Genomic DNA, 12,492 nt, shown 5'->3' with positions numbered 1-12,492 from the left:
TTATGACCCTGCTGGAGCACTGGCTGCTGTCCAGTGGGAAGAGGTTTTCCCTAGGGACAAGAGTGTCTTGGCCAGTTTGCCCCATCTCCCATCTCCACTGTAGCCTGCCATCTAGCTCCCTTACAATGTGTCCCACCCATCAGAGCTGTTCTAAGTGTTAATGCTGGGATGGCAGTGCAGTGAAAAAGCTCTTGTGCAGAAGATTCCCTCTCCCCCATGAATTTGTCTCCTCCATCAGCTTCATGAAAATCCCAAGATCCAATCAGTCAGGTGCAGGGAACAACCTGAAGCAAGGCAAATAGGAGACAGAGTAAATGGAAGCCATGTTGTTTACTGCTCACCTTGTAAAAGCTGGGTTCCTGGAGGTCATAAGGAAAATAGAGGTCACAATGAAATCATCCCTGGCTTCCTTTGCTTCCTTCTCCCTAATTCAGTGGAGGTCACTTGCCATGCAGATAGCATCTAATAACCCTTTGAATTGGTTGCAGTACCCTTCCAATACATAAATCCAAGACATGAGTACAGTTGAACCTTGCGGGGAAAATGTCAGATACAATAGAGCCAAGATGAAGGGTTTGACTTTACTGGAGGACTAGGCAGCTAAGCCAGCAGTAGCAGCAGCAGTGGCTGTGACCTCATTCATTCCCTGTCAAGATTTTGAGGGGAATTGGAGCACCAGTCCACAAGAAATGGTTTAGCAGCTTCTGTTTCATTTCACATTAGGATTTTTTAAGGACATAGAAAATGAAGTAGAATGAGCACATCCTCTGTACCACAAGTGTGTGAAATGTTACTGGGGGTGGGCTCTAGTTTTGTTCTGGTAAATCTTCAACTGCCTCCCTTGGACACATTTCTTATTTTTGCCAGACTCAGCCCCGATGTCCTGTGTTCCCCCATGGTGTGCAGTCCCTCTCCTGAGCTTCCTCCAATACTCTTCCTCGAGGCTTTGAAAGACCAGCAATCATTTCTGTATGTCTCTGTTCATCGTTCCTGTCAACAAAAGCAAATAGTATATAAACCTGGTAGCGGAAGACTTTAATTTAGCAGAACTGAGTAAGATGTTAAACTGCATTGCAATGCTTTACCTTGAATTTAAAAAGTGAGATGAGTAAGAAGTGGGAACAATGAATTGATTTCCCATTAAGAGACTGACTTGGTTAGGAAACAGTAAAATGGAAAGGATGAGACTGACTGTGAAAATGTGTTCTTTCTTGGATGAATAGTTGAATGTGGCCTTAGCCCAGGAGCCTCTTGGCTGATGTCTACAAAATATATGCCATGACCTATTGCGGATGGCAGCAGAGCTTTAATGAAGGTAAAGAAGCAAACTGCAGGGTTGAAGAAGACATGAGTTCCTACATCTTTTCCCCCGCTTTGTCCCTGTAGCCTGATGATATCATGACAGTCACTTTCTCTCACACATCCCTCATGCCAAAAGACCAGGAGTTGGAGAATGTTCCTTCCTAGCTCCCTGGTGATGTTTCCAGATCGCCCACCCTCTTTCCTTTTATAGAAAACCACACAGCAGTGGGATTTTGTGCTGAGGCACATCAGACTATGCTAGCTAGTCCTTTTACTTAATACAAATATTCTTCCGTCAATGTCAGAAAATGCTCCCACACGACAGGAATGTGTTTTGTTGACTAAAATACTTGCATCACCATCTCCAGATCCTGTACCTTCGGTTTCTTGACCTCTGTTCCTTGGATAACATTTTCCTCCAATTTGCGCACCATTTCCACACCTGATCTCCCATTTCATAACCAGTTGCTGCAACACCACTTCAATCTCAGGTAGCTCTCTGACCCACCTTATAATTCCTAGATTAGTCTACCTGGGGCCTTAATTCTTTCATTTGATGACTGCAGACGACCAAGCAGTCCCCTCTCCCTACCATCCTTCATTCTTTCCAAATCTCTGCTTTTCTCAACTCCCAGCTTAGATTCTTTGGTCAAGCGTTATAATCAGTACAATATGGTTTGCATTTCATTCTACACCATTTGCTGAGTTTATTGCATTCGCTTGATTAAATACCAATTTTTCTTAAATCCAACTCTTCACTCTTTTCAGATTAATATGACCAAAGAAAATGTCTTCAATCTCTAAATTCATGGCCATTAAAAACTCAAGTTGTTTGTGCCACTCACTAATGTCTTCTACAATTTTGTTGACTCTTTCCTCTTTCTGCTTGATGACTATATAATCACACATGCCTTCTTCTCTAATACTCAGATACTCATTCCTACTCTCAGTGTTATCTGATGAATGCTCCATGTATTTCATTGAAAACTATCATTCAAAAATGACATACTCCCATATAAGACTAACCCTTGCCTTTGGGCCCCTATATACTATTTTCTTGTTTACTGTCAACAACCTCATTGGGCAATTTAAAACTTTCTTTTCATTTGTGCATTGGCTCCTGACCCTCTCACCTCATCAGAGAAGTGACAACCATTGTCTTTTCTTCCTAAGGAACAATTTTTACCTCTTTGTTGGATCATTCTGGTCAGTATAAAATAGGCTATTAGTTCTCTAACCCAAAATAATGCTCTTCCCTAGGCTCCACATGGCCTTGCATCTTTGCTATTTCTCTGTCCTCTTTACAACAGAGTTCTTAAAAAGTTGCTTTTCAAGTGGTCTACACTTCCTGTCCTCCCATCTTTTAAACCTGTCCCCATTGCTTTTGTCCCTGTAAGTGCTTTCTCCCTGTCTTCATTGGAATCACCTTCATGGTTTTAGACATTCTTTAGTAAATATACCACTTAATTTACTGCTGTCTACTCCTTGCAGATTTAGTGTCCCCTTATTCCTTGGGGTTTTAAACAATTCCCCAGGATGAAGTCCATGGAATTCTTAATCTGTACTCAGTCCCTAGTTCCAGATTTAAATACCACCTGACTGCCCAAAAACCCCAAATATACTCTCAGACCCTACTTCATCTCTGAGATCTATGTTCCCAACTGCAAATGCCCAACTGGAACTTCTCTGGATTATATCACAGACATCTTAAATTCCAATGTTTACCAATAGAACTTCTGTCTTATAGCCAGTAACTCAAAACTTCTAGTAGTTCAGAACACAAATTTGGGTCCTCCTTTATTCTGTTCTTAATCAAAATCTAACTCCTCAGCAAAACATTTTAAAACAGTTACAGAATCCACTTACTTCCTCTGTCAACATTATGGCCTGTGGTCCTAGCATCTTTTAACTTAGTTACTGCAGTTGTCTCCTCAGCGGTCTGTTTCTTCCAGTCCCTACTCTCTCAAAGGATAGTCTCAATATAGCAGTCACAGTGGTTCTTTATAAAGGAAAGTCTGGTCATGTCACTTTTGATCAGAACCTTCTAGTGACTTTTCTTGCTCTTGGTCCAAACTCAAACCTACACAATGGCCTACAACAATGCTGAACTGGGTCACTGACATCTCTTGGACCTCACTTCTCCCAGTCTCTTTCCTCAGTGGCCTCCTGGATCTTCCTGAAGTATACACCACACATGGTTTCATCCAAGGGGCTTTGGAATTCCTGTCTTTTCAATTGAAGGAAACCTTGGTCTAGGAAGCCTCAAGTTTCATTCTTTTGTTTCTTTCAAGCTTTTATTAAAATGTCTATTTAGAAACATATCCTACCAACCATATAAACAGTAACAATACACTGATCTCCATTCCCATTTAACTTATCTTTCTGTAGGGCACTTTGAGCTGTCTGGCATGAGTTTTTCTTTGCTTCCTCTCATATTCATGCAAAGTTACAGAGGGTATCAACCTCGTGCCGATCACTCTTGTATCACAGCACTGAGCTTGGGGTTTCCACTTAACAGATATCAGGGCATGGATAACTCTGTTCAGTGCATGCTCTATACCTGCAAATTCAATCAACTTAACAGAATTCTGAAGGAAACAAGAAACCCCAAGCCTCTATATTTATTTTAAATCATAAGCAAATTTCTAAATAGCAACTACAGAGTTCACTTTCAATGCTCTTTCCTGATTGAACATAGGTTTACTATTTTGTAATAAGTGACCCCACGTTTCAAAAAAATGATGGCTGTCACTCTCGTTCATTGTTGCCTGAATTCTAAATCCTAATGTACATATTCAGAGTGTTTGAGAAGAATATTTAACTTCCTAACCTTCCTTGATTAGTCAGAACCGATGATCTAGGACCTGTTTCTGGTATTTTATGGCTCCAGAGATCATTTCTGAATCAATTCCATGTTAAGATGTGTTTCCAAATCACGATGAAATCTCTAAAATGAGTATTAGTAATATAATCTACCAATTCACCTTCCCAAAGACAGTAATCAGGTTAGAAGCCTGGTGTTGTCACTGAGAATGGGGAGATGTAATTTTTATTTGAAAGATTTTCTCTACCAGAGGTGACCTGATTTTGTGATCAAATTCATTCCAAAATTAAAAAGAAAGTTAACCTAAACCAGTTCCCATGAGAGAGCCAGTTTTCAATTCCATGGACTTCTTGATTGAAGTGAAGGTAATGAGAATGAGTGTGTGCTCACATCGTCTGAGAAAAGCTGCTCTAAAGATCTGTAGCGCTTCTCAAGTGTGGCACTGCATGCTCATCGGTGCCTTCCTGGAAGAAAGCCCTGCCTCACTGCGACGTCCGTCTGTCAGCATTGCTGAGCCTTCACTGGCAGCCAGCTGCTTCTCCTGCCAGAGCCCATGGGGAATGATAATCTCCTAGGGGATAACCCACAGCATCTGGAAATGCCTGATGTGCCTGTCACACCACCTCAGCCCCGATGGCTCAATGTGGAGTCACTGCTTTTCTCTAGATCTTTTTCATCTCTGTCAAGAGTATTTATTAGAGCAAATCTTTTGTCTGCTGATCACTGAGCTGATCTGTATCCCACCTTCTCTCAATAGATATACAACGGTAAAGGTTAATAACCAACATGAAAATTTCATTGGGTGAGGTTTCTAGAAACACTTTCCTTCCATGAACTTTGAGCCCAGGAAAGCTGAGGTTTTTGTCAACAGCATATTCAAATAAAACAAGTAATCTTTCTTCCCAGAAGGTTTGTGATGAGAGAGAGAAAAAAAGAAAAAAAAAACCAACTTGTGTGGGATACACACAAGTGCCCTAACCAAAGCCCCTATCCAGAGTTCACTCTTGCTTGGGAAGTAACAAAGCCATAATGTCAGGAGGTACATTCTGCTTTCAAGTTCAGTGGTAATCCCTGATCTCCTGAGGATGCCGCAGTTTGGGAGTGAACTGTACACTTGGAAATTGCCTTGACCCTCTCGTGCCTCTCCATGGAACATCTTACCACCCAACCCACTAGGTTCTCTACTAAGATGATACCCTGAAGATGTGAATTTTCTAGGTGAGCCTATCTTTGACATGCTTTCCTGAGCTGAATTGCTAGAAACTTTGTTAGTGGCAGTCTTTTCATTTCTCCTTCATACATATTAACACCAAGAGCTGTCTGGTTTAGGTGAAATAGTTCTGTTCATAGAGTTCCCAAGAATCTTGCTATTCTACCTCCACTCCACCCCCTCCTCTAATGATACCAGAGTAGCACCAGCACGTGGTCCATCTTGGGAAACTCATCATTTGTTGGTTCCATCATCGCTTATTATGACCCAAGTCTCTGTGAGGACCCGTGCATGAAAGGCAGAATCAAAGTAGCATAGCCCTGTGCTCTCAACCTAATCTAATGATTTCATGGAACCCAATGGAAGGCAGAATGGAAGCGAAGAAAGGATATTTGTGATTTCCTTGATTGAAAACTTAAGCTGGAGGAGGACTTTGGTGCCTGCCTTTCCCCTCTTCCCCACCCACAGTAGGAAAAGTTGTTTCCTCCCTCCACCCAGTTTTTCCCCTGACACCTAGCTCCTGAACTAGGTTCAAGGGTATGGCCTCACTGTGAAGTAGATGGCAAAGAACACTCAGCTTGCCTATCTGAGGACTCTTCCCTCTTCCTACTTCTCCTACCTTTCTTTTGGAGACAGATGGATTGGTGAGCTAACTTTTCTTCTGCATTGAGGTCCTGAAGTATCTTTCACTGTTGTCGGCAATATGCAGAATTGTCTATGTATCAGAATCTTTTCAGTGGTGAATATCACCAGCATCTTTTTCTTTGGACAGTCCAGTAACAGTGAACCTTATAGTATTACATAATGAACAAGGGACTTTCAGGAGAAGGAAGCTGCTCCATGGAAGTACCCAGCTCACTATTGAAATCATGGGGCAAACTCAAGGTATTGCAGGTATTCTTGGATCATATCTACTGGTCTTTAGGACATGTGTGATTCCTTTCCTTGAGGACTTAGGCCACGACTTGCTATGAACATGGAGAATTCCTTTATATTAAGTTACACTGCTAGAATTAATCTGTCTTAGGAATGCAATTAGGCTTTTGGCATTGGGACTTAGTGAAATCAGGCAGAGGTGTCCTTTGGATGTTGCTTCCACACTTTGAGCTATCCAAGACCATCCAAGTGCCAGGACTTCCTTTCATATGCTCCTGAAGACTCCTATCCCCATGGAACACTCTAGAAAAAAAATCTCCCTGTGTTGTTCAGATTTTATTTGCTTTACATGCAACATAGAATTGTTTTAAGACATATTCACAATGACTGACCCCACAAAATTGAAAATCATTTTGACTTTCAGCGTTTCTTCAATATTGAGAAAACTTTTTCTGAACCTATCTCTGATTTTCAAATTTCTGCTTTGTATTCCCCTTTAACTGGTCTCAGATCATACCACAGACTAACTATGGCAAAGGCGTAACGGGCTGCTACTGCTCCTGGAGGCTCCATCCTTTTCCACAGAGGGGAGGCAGAGTTAAGTGCAGGAAGCTGGTTCAGCAGGGTCCTTCACATGGGAATTAAGTAAAACATGTTTAAGAAATGATCCAATTGCTATGAGGTGCAATTCCTATAGCTGCTACTGAGAAAATAGCCAGAGAACATGCTCTGAAAGTAAGCAAGTATCAGGAGCAATCTTAGGACCATGTTTTGTTTTCTGCAAGACAATGAGCCTGGTTATATACAGCAGGCTCCCTGCTAGTGCTTAAAACACAGAGAGATTGATTCTATTCAACCGGGTTGGGCTCTGGTTTGGGAACATAAAAAAATTTGACACGTTCGGGCTCAATGGTCTTTCAACTTCTAATCTTAACACTGGATGTGTGTGCTTGTGTGTGTGTTTGAGAGTGACGGTCTGAATACAGAATATTTCAAGACCCAGGAACTGAAGAATAAGAAAAAGACCTGAAAAGGTGATAAGAGAAAACCTGTATGTGTCATGCTTAACTTCCAAGTGTAGTCATCCAAAGACAGGATATTCTTTTTTACTTGCCTCCCTTTCAAAGACAGTTCTACTTGAGTACGTCTATGAACTTCTTATTTCCAGTCCACATGACATCTTCCCAAATCTTGACCTTGGGAGAGGTAAGGAGAAAAAAAGAATGAACCTCCCAAGGCATTCCTACCAGCAGTGAGGGCAGACCTCACCACCCCTGCCCATGTGAACATATGTGGTATGTATGTCTCTTAGGGACAGGACTGTGTTCCCAGGGAAACTGGTTCAAACTTCTCAACCCTACTAGCTCTGACCCATGAAGGGAACACCAGGAGACAACAGATGGGTTCTACAGGTTAATGAGGTTATTCCCTCATGTGAAGCTTGACTATTTCTGTCCAATCTTGTGTGTTGTGTTGTGTTTGTGAGTAGGATGGTTCAGAAGAGAAAACCCCCGCTGGGCAAACTAGTGTGTCTGTGCCTGTCTGCCATGAAGTGAGTGATAGTAAGCTTGTGTGTTATATAAAGAAGTACATGAGCATGGTGAAGAGGACGAGATAGGTACAGTTATGCTGTGTAGGCGAGTGTGAGGATGCTGTTTGTAAGTGACTTGGAGCACAATGCAGCCCAAGAAAAATGTATGGCTGAGGTTCTGGTTTGCAGAAGTCCTTACATCCCAGGCAGAGGGAACATTAAAATAGCCCTTGATTTGCAAAGAAAATGACCAACTATAGTTCAAATGTGACAATGACAGTTAAGTATACAGGCTGTTCTAAACAGGACAAGATCGTTCAGGCCAGCTTTTAAGAAATAAAACAGGTAATAGAACCTTCTATTTTTTTTTAAAGTAGGCAGGCCAGTACATTCCTACTCCCATGGCTACATACTCTGAAGCTGCACTTTTATCAGGTCTTGGTGCAAGCCTCTGCAAGGAGAGATGAAGTCAGGTTTTGGTGCCTTAGGCTCCTGGATAGAAGAGGTACAGTAAGTCACTTCCTCTCTGCTTGGAGGTGCTCAGGGAAGACCCATAGCTGGGCTCGTCACAGGCATTCAGCTCCTCACAGACAGGGTAGGACCCAGGTTTCAGTCAACTCAGGGGGCCAGAGTAACAGGTGACAGCAGCTGTGATGTGGTTCTTGCTTTTTTGACACTGTTGTGCAGCTCTTAGCTTCCTTGGCTTTTCTGGCATTGAATCAAGTAATTCCCAAAGCACAACTAGGTTTGAAGGTGGCCTTAGGAAGTGCCTCTCATTTTTCTGCATTCCTTATGTGCGCTCCTGCTGCCTTTGTAGTTACAGTGACCATGAACAACAGTTCCATTCTGTTCTTGGTCACATTACACCCAGAGAGCGAGCTCCAAGTTTCAGATGAACTTTTGCTTCTTATGAGAAATTCTATGGGTGGATATTTGGAAGGTTAATCTTGGCAATTCCCTTCTTTCCAAAGTTACTGTAAATGCCAACCTTCAAGGGAGACTGCAAGACCGAAGTGTAGGCTCCTGGTTGTGTTTGTGACGTGAAGGGAGTACCAATGTATGCAGGCCCTGTCCTTTCTCTTCCTTAAGTTCTCTTTCTCCTTTTGCTGGTATTCACAGGCAAAAATTTAACATGCATACCTCAGAAGGAACCTGCCTGGCTCCAACAGAATTTTCAGTGTCCTTCATGAGGGTGGCTGCCTTAATCTCTCACCAGCTTGTTCCCAGACCCTTGTTTCCTGGGTCAAAATAGCAATCTCACAATGAGAAGGAATTTGCTCTAAAATGTTAACTAGCTCCATTCCCAGGAGTGGGATTATCAAAACTTTTAAGAAAAATGACCCCTCTCTTGACTTATATTTCTATTTTCACTAAGCATCTCCCAGGTTGCCACAAGATTTGCCAAACATCTTTTCAGTAATAATTCCTCCTTCACTACCCTCTGCACCATCTCAAAGAAGAACGGCATTCATTTGCAAAAGAGACTTGTCAGTGTTGGTAACTTATTGGAATTGGGCTCTCTATAGCATGCTTTAAATTAGCCCACTGCAGCAGAATGCAGCTCCCCAAAGAAAATAATTCATGGCCAATGACAGAATGAAATTTACTGGGGAGGGTGGCGAGGAAAAGGAAAATGACATTTATCAATGACCAGAGCAACTTGAGTGAAAGAACAGTCATAGCCCTGAGTTGCTACACAGGGACAAAGAACGTTGACACTGATGCTTTCCCTGTGAAGCAATACATCCTTTCATATTTACTGAGAAAGGTGTTGTTTCCGAACTAGAATAGCCTCTGCTCCAGCTCATTCAAATCCTTACTTTGATTAGAAACAGAGATCAGAGGTGAAGTGTTTAATTATCTCCACTTTGATTTTCCATTCAGGATAAGTGATCCCATAAACAAAACCTCAGAAAGAGATCCTGCAGAGCCCTGTCTTGCAGTATCATCCAAACAAGGTCATGAACAGCTCAGACTGTTTCTGGCTTCACACAGACACAAACTGGGGAAGGACCAGCACGCAGTGTGATGCAGCTTTGTCAGTCTTGCAGGACCCATCTAGGATTAGTGGGGGAGGGGGGGTCCTTCTGATATGGCAAGTGTTAAAAAATGCTACATATTGAATCATAGTCTGATCAATTCCAGCATAGATCAGATTGTTCTAAAATCAGTCAGAAGCATGGAGTGTCTGGATACAGATTCCACTCTGTATCTGGAAAGTTCCTGCTACCAAATAGGTGACCAATAACCTCATGGTCTCTGCCACTCATACTGTATAACTAGAAATCCAGAGAACAGTCACACAACATTCTCAAATTCTCACTTGACAGCAATCACTCATATAGAAATGTGTGTGGAGATCTCTTCCTTAGGTTCTCCCCAGACTCAAGTATCCAATGGAGAAGAGAACATGAGCTCTTCAATAATAAGTTGTAATGGTAGCCAATGCTTACTAGTCTTTCATGTACAAGGAACTCTTATTGGGTGAAATAAGAGATAAGATGAATAAATATATTAGGGAGAATTTATAATATAGCATTAAAGATGAAATAACCAGATAACTGTGAAGAAAGATGACCTTTAATAATAGACACTAAAGGAGATGAATTTTTGTGCTCATTCACTTTTAAAAATACCTTTATCCCCAAGCTAGAAAAAAAAAAAGAGAAGTTGACATGATGACTACCTTCTAGTTTTTGTCTTTGAAGGCTTACATAGATAGGATGGATGTTAAGACAGGAGTTGGGAGACAAGGAGAAGAGTGCTATGGGCAAAGGAAATAGTAAATAAATGCAAGGGGGAAATAAGTTCGTATAGGACAGTTAAGGGGCATGCTTCACATTCAGCCAGCCTTGGTTTCAGGATAGTGACATAGGCAAACAAGCTATTCTTGCCGGTAGATGTGTAAATGAAGCCCATTGAATGTTGTTTCTTAGAATGACATCTGACTTGTATTTAGGAAATGAGTTAAGAATGGATTAAAATGTAACATCTTGGAACAATGCTAAAGGACTTGGAAATAATCCAGTCTAAGGGAAAAGGCATGAATGTAAAGGGAAGACTGAAAACAGGTGTAAGAAAGAACAGGCCTTCCAGGCCATTAGGTGGACAAGATGAAGGAAGCGGAGTGGTCCGAAGTACCTGAAAGCTTTAGTTTGATGAAAGGAATGGAAGAACCATTCACAAAAAAGGGAACTTGGGGATTATGTTGGTTTCACGGATGGTCTTGGATATTTGAGTCAATAAAAGTTGGTGGCTTAGGTTTAGGTGGAAATTTTTATGGTAAGCTTAAAAGCAGAGCTTAGGAGTAAGGACTGACTGGGAATTTACCTTAATGAAAATAGTCAGTGAAGTTGTGGAAGACAAAGATTTCCATAGAGCTATGGAGAAGAGGAGAAGAGGGCCCAGCTCGGAACCTCATGGGAAATCCATGCTAAGGGGTATAAAGGAATCAGAGGAATATATGACATAGTAAAGGACCAGAGAGCTAAGACCAGAAATAACTGCTGGCCAAGGTCAAGGAGATAAAAAGGAGGAGAGGAGGGAAGTTTGATTTTATAGTAAGAAACACATTGGGATGTTACCAGGGAGTAGTTCACAGGAGCATGACAAGGTGTAGTCCCACGATAAAGCCATGTGTACTGGAACAGGAAATGGCGAGTGGCATAAAGGAACAGGTCGGGAATCCAAGCGTCTCATCGGACTGAACAGACGCACCCTTGGCGATGATGATTCTGGATGTGGGGTAGCGGGTGAATGGAAGATGCACCTGTGTTTCTGAAGAGGCCAGGGATCACTAGCATGAGGGAAGAAGGGAGAGCTAAGTGAAGGGAAGAAGTTATTAAGGAAGAGAGGGGCTTGCATGCGAATGTGACCAAATGACATAAGAGGGAAAGAAATAGGGCTGGGGATAGTTATGATGGAGAAAGCTGTCTTTGTTTTTAAAAAAATACCATAGGGTATTTCATTGATTCAAACCCAGAAGTCAGAAAATATTCAACCTGCATTTGTTATCATCCATATCCAGGCTTATCTATTTATGCATATATAAAATATTTAAATATGTTATACTGACAGTCTATTTGAAAATCGGCCTTCACAGCTCTAGCCCAGGGATAGTCTGTGCTCCACAGACACAGGTCTACTGAACTAACATTTGATCAGAGCTTTTATTTTTAATCTCCTTCATAGTAGTAGAATCTGCCCCACACCCTAAATTACAGCACTAAAATAATTACACATAAGAGAATTTAGGCTTAGAGTGGAAACTAAATCTTTACAGTAACGGTTGTCTAATGGACTTAGTAGTATGCATCTTAATTGTACCCTCAATGCTTACATTACATTTTCATTTCTTTTCTCTTTGCCAAAAACACGGATTTGACACATCAGAGTCTCAAGGCTGTGAGGAATTGCACTCATCCACACTGCTTTCTACCTCCGCTTCTCATCAGGGGTCCTCACCCTCCTAATCACACTAATGATTGTATTGTAAAGCATGGAACAGTGCCAGACGCTCACTGTGATGAACCCAGAGGGAGATGCAAATGGACATGCCAGAGGGAAACGTGTAGAATTTCTAACTTCTCTCACTTCTTCCAAGTAATGGGCTATGATAACCCATTACTCTCTGAACAATATTCTTTTTCTTAGCTTCAACATTATAAATCAGAGGTCCTCTACTTTACCAATTTCCCCAAGGCACAGAAACAGCATTGGCTTCCATTTAAGGTTTGTGGTGGGGGAGTA

The sequence above is a fragment of the Ochotona princeps genome, chromosome 27 (assembly GCF_030435755.1).
Source record: "Ochotona princeps isolate mOchPri1 chromosome 27, mOchPri1.hap1, whole genome shotgun sequence".
NCBI classification, from domain to species: Eukaryota; Metazoa; Chordata; class Mammalia; order Lagomorpha; family Ochotonidae; genus Ochotona; species Ochotona princeps.
The sequence above is the reverse complement of the archived record's forward strand: the minus strand, read 5'-3'. Positions refer to the sequence as shown.